General features: G+C 53.4%; 1 protein-coding gene across 5 annotated transcripts in view; it reads left to right on the top strand.

The window, feature by feature from the left end:
- ACSF3 (acyl-CoA synthetase family member 3) overlaps positions 1–7,981 on the top strand; it is a 63,377-nt gene that overhangs the window by 26,551 nt on the left and 28,845 nt on the right. The window lies entirely within an intron of this gene.

Below are 7,981 nucleotides of genomic sequence, written 5' to 3'. Positions count from 1 at the left end.
GGCGGTGCCGTGGGGCGCCCGTGCCCGGCAGCATGGAGGGCTGAGGGCGAGCACGGCGGGGCAGATCCGGCGGGATGCTGAGCACCCTGCTAAGAGCTGGGCTCCAAGCTGTCACTTCTCACGGCTCCTGCGAGCAGGTGATCTTGGAGCCGGGGTTAGGCACATTGTCAGGGCAATCTGCAAGGCGTTCACACCTCGGCTCCGCTGCGCAGAAACCCTCCTGACTGGGAGCGGAAAGAGCGCCTGCCTTTGCCAAGGAAATTATTTGCTTAGCTGTGCCGAGCCTCGCAAGGTCGCCGCCTTCCCCGCTCGCGTTGGGCTGAGCTTTCGGCCTTCTGCTCCCTCTCGACAACAGAAGACAGCAAACTCTCTCTGAGCTGTTTCTTCCCCACTAACACGGCCTCCCCCGTTGGATGCCAGGGCATCGCGCTGTCTCCTTTCACCTCGTCACCCTTCGGACACGTTTGTGTGTCCTGCCTCGGTGAGGTGCAAACAGGAGCTCGGCGGGGGAAGGCGTGTGGGTGGCAGGAGCGGGGAGGTGGGGAGCGTTTCTGCTTTGCCATCCGGTAAGTGCCCGAGCTCGCAGCAGGGGACTGCTGTAATTTGCAAAGCTGGTTTCTGGCACACCCTGAAGATCAATAATCTACTTAGCTGAAAGTTTGCCGGATCTCTGCTCCTCCCTTCGTTTTCTCCCATCCCTTGATTAGAGTGCTGGATTCCTCTCACGCCCCTGCTCCAGCTCTCCTGAGCCTTGTGCTCCGTCACATCCCGTTTGCTCACGTTTTCTAGCTGGCTCTCACGCCGATTCCTTGCAAATCGTTGCTGCACCCCGAGCCGTGAGCTGAGCCGAGACGCAGCCGCGGGCCGTGGGCCGTGCCCTGCCTGAAGCTGCACCATCGCTGCCAACACCAAAGCGAGGTGCTGCAGCCTGACGAGACCCCGCCGCTGCCCGCTCTGCTCCCAGCCGAGGATGCTCTGTGACCTGGCCTGGGACAGCGTGGGCACTCCCTGACCGGGTCACAGCGCCCTGGCACGGTGTCCCCCACCTCCTCCCTGCGCAGGACCGTGGCGATGCTGAGCGTGGGCCCCTGGAGAGAGCGCTCCAAGGGCTTCTCCTCCGCCGCATCCCCGGGGAGCGGAGGGGTGGGAGCAGATGTCGGGGCACAGCAGCAGCTTTGCCTTCTTGGAGCCATCCCAGCTCTTGCTCCTGTAGCCACTCACGCCCGAAGCGGTCCCTAAACTTTTAACCTACCTTAAGCAGCTGCCTGTTGAGCATCCGACCACATAGGCAGGCTCCGTAATCCTTACCCACAGCCCCGGGTGCTTTTTCTCCTGGTCTTTTTTTTTTTTTTCCCCATAACTTTTTGGCAGCCCGGCGATGCTGCTCTCGCCGTGCCTGGCTCCGGCGCACAGGAAAGGGTTACAGCTCTCCAGCACTGAGCGTTGAGGTTTGCTTTGTTCAGTGCGATGCATATTTCATACGCTTAGCTTCCCAGCTGGCAGAGGCCTGGAAACCCTGCAAGCTGTCGGGTATTGTCTCTCTCCTTCTTTATTTGTTTGTTGGTTGGTTGGTAGGTTTTTTGGGTTGTCATTTTTGCTGGATTTTTTTTTTTTTTTTTTTTTTTTTTTTTTTTTTTTTTCCAAATTGCTCGCTCGCACGAAAGCCAAACCCCAGTCCCTGACAATAGGGGTCTATCAATAGATAAATGGTTTCACAGCTGTATCTAATGCCGTGCTCTAGCCAGGGCTTTTATGGCGAGTAATTTTCTCGTGATGAGGCTGCGAAGGGAGCCGGGCGGGACGCATGGGTTGCAGGAGCTGGCAGCAGGAGGACACTGCAGCCATGGGCTTTTCTCCCCGCCCCCAAAGGTTGTAATTATCTCGTTGTTTATCCATATGCAAGCTGTCGTCCTGGATGGGAACCGGCTCGGCTGCGGCCATCCCTCCCAAAAGCCACCAGCATCTCGTGGCCCCTCCTCCCCGTGCCCCCTGCGTCTCTGCCATCTGCTAGCAGCTTGCTGCTGGTTGCCAGCACCTCCGCGGGGCTGCGGGCGTGGGGGGCGGCTGCCACCGTCACCCTTTGTTATGACCAGAGGTCTTGGCTGTTGATGCCCCTGTGGAGGGGACCAGGAATGGCTCCACCTCACTCATGGTCATCCCAGATCTCCCCGAGAACCGGTGGGGAGGTGCTTGGTCACCGCTGAGCTCCCAGGTGTCCTCCAAGGTCTGGGCACCCCCGTGGGTGGGTGCTGTGGATTTGGGTACTTGGCACCTCTCTGGGCCAGGTCCCCCTTGGAGGTGCCGTTACACATGTACCTCTTGCGTGGTGTCTCCTCTGTCTCATCCATACAGGTGTTTTGGAACAGCTGGTGCCCACGTACTGGCTCTTCTGCCTGTAGCTCCAGGGACTGGAGACAGGCACGTGCCGGCCGTGGCTGGTGTTCCTGAAAACGGGCAGGTACCGACATGCTGGTGGGGATGCGACCGCCTGGCCCCGGCACTCCTGGCTCTGGCTGTCCCAGGCATCCACCCTGATTTATTCCCTTCCTATTCTGACCAGACCTCAGCCTAAAATTGTTCTTTGTCCGCCCTGCTCCTACACTTCCAGAACATCTCTCCTCTCAATGGTACAATCTTTCATCTGTTTTTTTGTCCCTGCTGCACCTCACCCCTGTGTGCTGGTGCCTCGCCCAGGTCTCTGCATGCTGAACCTTACAGCTCGCTGCCGTAGGTGCAGGACGTGCCGTGTGGTGCTGAAGCCTCGTAGAATGTCTCTGTCAGGACAGCAAGTCGCTGATTCAGGGTCAAACCATTACCTGGGACTTGGGGTGAAATTCAAGTTGAGCTGTGGAGAGCTGAAGGCTGGCTGAGGGGCTGGCTGGCTGAGGGGCTGGCTGGCTACCACAGAGGCTCGCGGGATGCTCTGGGCTTCGTCTCCTCTGCCTGGGTCTTTGCCCACCTCACGAATCTTGCCCTCAGCCCCACGATCTCTCCCATCAGTAGCCGCCTCCTGGGCAGGCAGCGTGGGGAATGTGTTGTTGAAGGAAACCAGGATCAGATCTGCTGCTTTTCTTGTATCTGGAACATCAGTCGTCAGGTTTTCTGGCACAGTCCACCTACGGTTAACTCATGCTGCATTTTTTTCCCATTTTCCATCTGCCTCTGCCTCTTCCAAGAACTCCTTCCAAAGCCCTCGCAGTGTTGGATGCTGCAGTTGTGTATCTTCCAGTTAGGAATTCTGTTTCACCCTGTTCCTCTCATCTCCCTTGTATCCTGTTTTGTGTCCTGCCCAAATAATTCAAGTTTCTCCACTTTGTTGCCCAGGCTGCTTTCGTTACTGTATAAACGTTTTAGCTGCTTCTCATTGGTCACATCCAGTTCCTTAGTCAACTTGGTCAGTAATTGCCTTCTCATATGTATTTGTATCTCCTTCCTTCTTTCTGTCTGCCTTATTTTTATTTTTATTTTATTTGTGGCCATAACTGTATTTTATTTCTTCCTGGTAGTAAAAGTGGAGGCAGAGATTATATTAGCACCATGTCCCCTTGTTTCTCAGCTGAAAACTTCTCTTCTCACTGGAGCAGCCTTGATCCCAGAAGACTATTTCCTTGCACATTGAAATTGAATCCATCTGTCAAGAAGAACCCTCTTTCCATGAGTGTTTCCTTTGAGCTAGCCTTAGTCATAGCAAGATCTCTGTTCATCTCTTTATTATTGTTTTAAGCCTTTATTCCTCCTTGTAGCAGGGGAAAGACTTGGGATGTGTGTCCTTGACCCCTTCACCAGGCCGGCAGCCGCGGTTCTCCCAACATGAGGGTGGCTGGGTTCCCTTTTGGTCCCCTCATGGCTGGTTTTGGTTTTCAGCCCTTTTCTGTATCTTTGCTTGTGTCAGGAGAGCCTGGGAGCCTGGGGTGTTCACATTTGGTGGTGTGAGCCGTGGGTTGAAAGCGGGTTTCTTGACAGCACAGTTGCTGGTGCTTATTTCTACCTGATTTTTGCAACTTCACCCAAGTCCTGAGCTGTGGGTTCAACCCGCAAGCTTACAGCATGCCTCCACCTGTGATAGGCCTGTTGGACCTCTGTTGGGGCTTGGAGATGTTGGCCAAAGAGCCCTGGCCATGGTGGGGGAGATGCTGAAGCATGGAGGCCAGAAGGAAAAGGGACAGACTCTGCCCCAGAGCGCTTCCAGCCAAAGGGAGGAGGGGACAGCTTAGCACGAGGAAGCAATTAGAGGTTCTCGGGCAGCGTGATCGTCTGTAGTCACAGCACATCAGAGCCTTGCTGACCTCGACTTTTAAGTGAGGCTTATGAAAAATGAACCAAAGGTGGGCTGCTAATTGAATCCTTGCCTGGTCCTCTGCCTGCCCCCGAGCACAAAATCGGAGCGGGCTTTGTGAGGGCATGTCAGGAGCCTTTCTCTAATGAAGAGAGCTGAGGGAGTGGGAAGATGTGCTGACATCTCGCCTCGTTTATTATCTTCTGAAGCCTGCAAACAAGAGGGATGAGAACAGCAGCCTGGGGAGCGGTTGGTGTTTCTGGAATAGCGTTACACGTCTAATTTATGGTGTTAATATAGATCAAGAAGTTTTGGGTCCATGGAGCAACTGCGGGAAGGACTGACCTTTCCCAAACTTGGGTTATTTTCTGTGGTTCTTTTGGGATCATCTGGAGTTAATCAGTATGGTAACTTTCAAAAATCAGTATTGCCTAAAAATACATACAATCACTTTTGTTTTCAGTGGAGCAACATTTGCTGTAAGTAGAGGGTTGGCTTTTTTGAAAATAAGTTTCGGTGTTCCAGCTCCACTGTGCACCAGCCTTGCTTTTAAATTTATAACCCTCCAAAATGAAAAGTAAATTGATTGTGTTATTCCCAGCCCTTTTATAAAAGTTAACATTGCAAAAACAGATGTGAAATGTGGCCTCGCAGATTACAGTCTGGGCTTGGGGTTTTTGGTCGGGGTTTGGTTTGGTTTTGTTTTTTTTTTCCTTTCTCTCTCTCTGCTGTGTCCCCGAGGAGCAGAAATCTGCCTTTTTCCAGCAGGAGGAAAATTGTTCTGTGTCTGAATTGCCTCCTGCTAGCCTTCTGCAGGATGCTGCAGGACACGGAGCTCAGAGGAACGATAATGCTTTTACAAAAACACGCGACTTAGCAGGGAATTTTTAATTATGAATGTGCACAAGAGTTCAGATTGCCTGGGAATTTGGTAATGCTCTAGCAAGCCTCACACCTCTAGGACATCCATTCAGCTATGGCCCAGGGAGACAGTGATTAAAAGGCACTGTCAAGCAGATTATTGGTCTTCAGCATCCTTTGAGGAGGCAGGTGGGCATGTCCTCACCTCCCTCGTCACCCACCACACCAGGGCTGGATGCAGCGTCATCCCCTGGGCTGGAAAAGCAGAGTCTGGGCAAAGCCTGGGGCTCCCGTGCTTTCTCCAGCCCAGTGGGGGCTGAGCTGTTGGGTGTCACGTTGGGGCAAGGCTTTGTTGTATTGCAGCAGTCCCAGGGCCACCGAAATCTTGAAGTGGTGAGTGACTGGTCTCATCCATGCTCTGCAGGTCTTTAGGCTTCGTTATTCCGTGCTCTGATATGTTTAAAAAACCCCCAAAGACCCAAAACAAAGTTCCTCAGCGAGAACTGCTAAAAGGCCTCCATCACTTCCATAAACCTCACACATATAAATTATTGCCTTCTATTAGTCACTTAAAAGGCTAGGTTGCTTAATTATTTTCATCACAGTAATCACTTATTTACAAGGTGGGGAAAAGTGCCAAGCACTTCCAAGGCGAGCAGCGCAGTAGGGCTGTGGCAGAGGAGGCAGGGCTGCAGAACATTTCCTTCCTCCCCACGAATGTAAATGCTTTTGCTTTTCTTGGTCGTGTCAGTGATGGTGCCCAGCCCCTGCGCACCCCGGGCTGTTCATCCCAGGGTGGTGGGAGCTGCAGGAGTGCGGTTGGCGGTGGGCAAATGTTTTTTTGTGGAGTATGGACTGTGCAGGAGTCGGAATGTGAGCTGGGGCTGGTAGGAGGGGGAGTGGGGTCCCAGGGGTGGAAGTGTAAGTAGGGAAGAGTAAAAGGAAAATGATAGGAGATCTGGAGGGCTATAAGACGCCCTGGCACTGCCCTCCACCCCACTCCACTTCACCCCATCTCCAAACTGCTCTGCGAACGTGCTGCCTCGTGCTCTGGGGTGCAAGGGTTGTGAGATCCCTTTTAAGGTCCCTCCCGAGAGAAGATGCTCTGATCCGCAGCCTTTGGTACCCACCCAGGAAAGAGGTTCAGGTTATTTTCAGGACCACAGGGGGAAGGAGGGGTCTGGCAGAAGCTAAATGTGTCCCCCCGAAACCTGCTTGCAACCTGAAGAAGGTGTTTGTTGTTTTTTTTTTTTCCTGAAAGCTTGCCTGCCTCCTTCCGATTCCATCAGCCCGCTCACAAGTGATTCCCTCCCCTTCCACGCCTCGCGTTCCAGCTTTCGCTCTGTGTTTTCCACATGTTTCTGCTAAGGAATCCACAGTGCCTCCCCTGCTTCCCAGCGAGAGTCACGCCGCTCTGAGCCGACCTCCATAAAAGCCCCTAATTCCATTAAAGTCCATTACAAGCTCCTCTCCCGCAGGTCCCGGCGGAGCGCGGGGCAGCGTCTATCGGAGACCGCAAGAAAACAAATGGCCACTTTGAACAAATCCCAGGGCCTCGTGCCAGGCGGGGATTCCCAGCTATTTACAAACCGCCCTCGCTTCCTTTCCTAATAAAGAGGTAAAATGGAAGCAGGGAAAATATGCATTTTATAATCACCCAGATTTAGTCCTTCAAAGGATTTATTACAACCTTTTCTTTTCAGGCGTGGAAAATGTAATCTTATCTAGTTTGCCGGCTGGCCCAGCGCGGCTCGCCGGCTCGGTTTTACAGCAGAAAGCTATCAACCAGCAACCTTTGGGGACACGCTGTGCTTGGGTGTTAAAGTCCCTCGAATGCGTGAAAGCAGTTGAAATGTGTATTAAAATATGGCACTAGGAGAGGAGGATATCTGCGCAATTAGCACGCTGAGGCTTTCAGCAGCTCCTCGCGACGTCGATCCGGTGCATCGGCGACGGGGGCCGCTGAGATTTGGTGGAGGAAGAAAACAAACACGCTGCTGCCGCAAAAACCCTGTGTTCGGAGCGGGTTAGCAGCCAGCTAGCTTGGTGCACGTGGGATTTTAGCAGGGATCAGATGCAAGGGGTTGTAGGAGATAAATGCCTTGAACCTTGAATTTTAATTGATGCTGTGTGCGAGCAGCAGAAGCTGCTGGCGCTGGGGTGGTTTGCGTCCCCTCTGCTACGCTGGGGAGCAGTGCCAGTGACATTCAGAGTTCAGCAAGCAAAATCCTATTAAGATAACGTCACGGCCTTTCTGTTTTACTGTTTGCAAGCCAGCCATAACATCATTAAATTACACAACAGGGAAGTGCCTGCTGCCAAGGAGCTCTGCTCGAGATAAGATGTGGGTTGAGCCGCTGCCAAAATTTGAGTTGATATGACAAGAAATTTGGAGCGGGTTCAAGGCTTGATTCACACAAGACATCGCAGCGCACAGGTAAACACTGTGCAGGATTGGTCCCAGGGGCAGCTCTGCTGCTCTGAGCGGGTTGTGGAGGTGGAGTGGCAGTGCCTGTGCGGGGCAGGGCTCCGCCAGGCAGGCTGAGGCTGAAGGCGTTTGTAGTAGCCAGATTTACTCCCGTTCTTGCCTTCAGCGCCGACAAGCAGAAGACAAACTCTGGCAGGATCTGTAGATGAAGCTCAAGCAACTGTTCGCAGGTCCCCACCATCCTTACCTCCGCCACCCACTCCCCAGCCCTTTCGGAGGAGTCGGAAGCAGCCCGACAGCTAAAGGGATTGACTTTGGAGGTCCTTGCAGCGGTAACTGGAACGCCTGCGGTGTGAGGGCAGTTTTGGTAGTCAGTGTCTGTAGCTGAGCTGGGGCGGATGGGACCCAGCGGGGTT

The sequence above is a fragment of the Athene cunicularia genome (assembly GCF_003259725.1).
Source record: "Athene cunicularia isolate RWA chromosome 11 unlocalized genomic scaffold, athCun1 chr11_part2, whole genome shotgun sequence".
In the NCBI taxonomy this organism is placed as follows: domain Eukaryota; kingdom Metazoa; phylum Chordata; class Aves; order Strigiformes; family Strigidae; genus Athene; species Athene cunicularia.
Note: the sequence above shows the minus strand (reverse complement) of the source record. Positions and strands in the feature narration are given on the sequence as shown.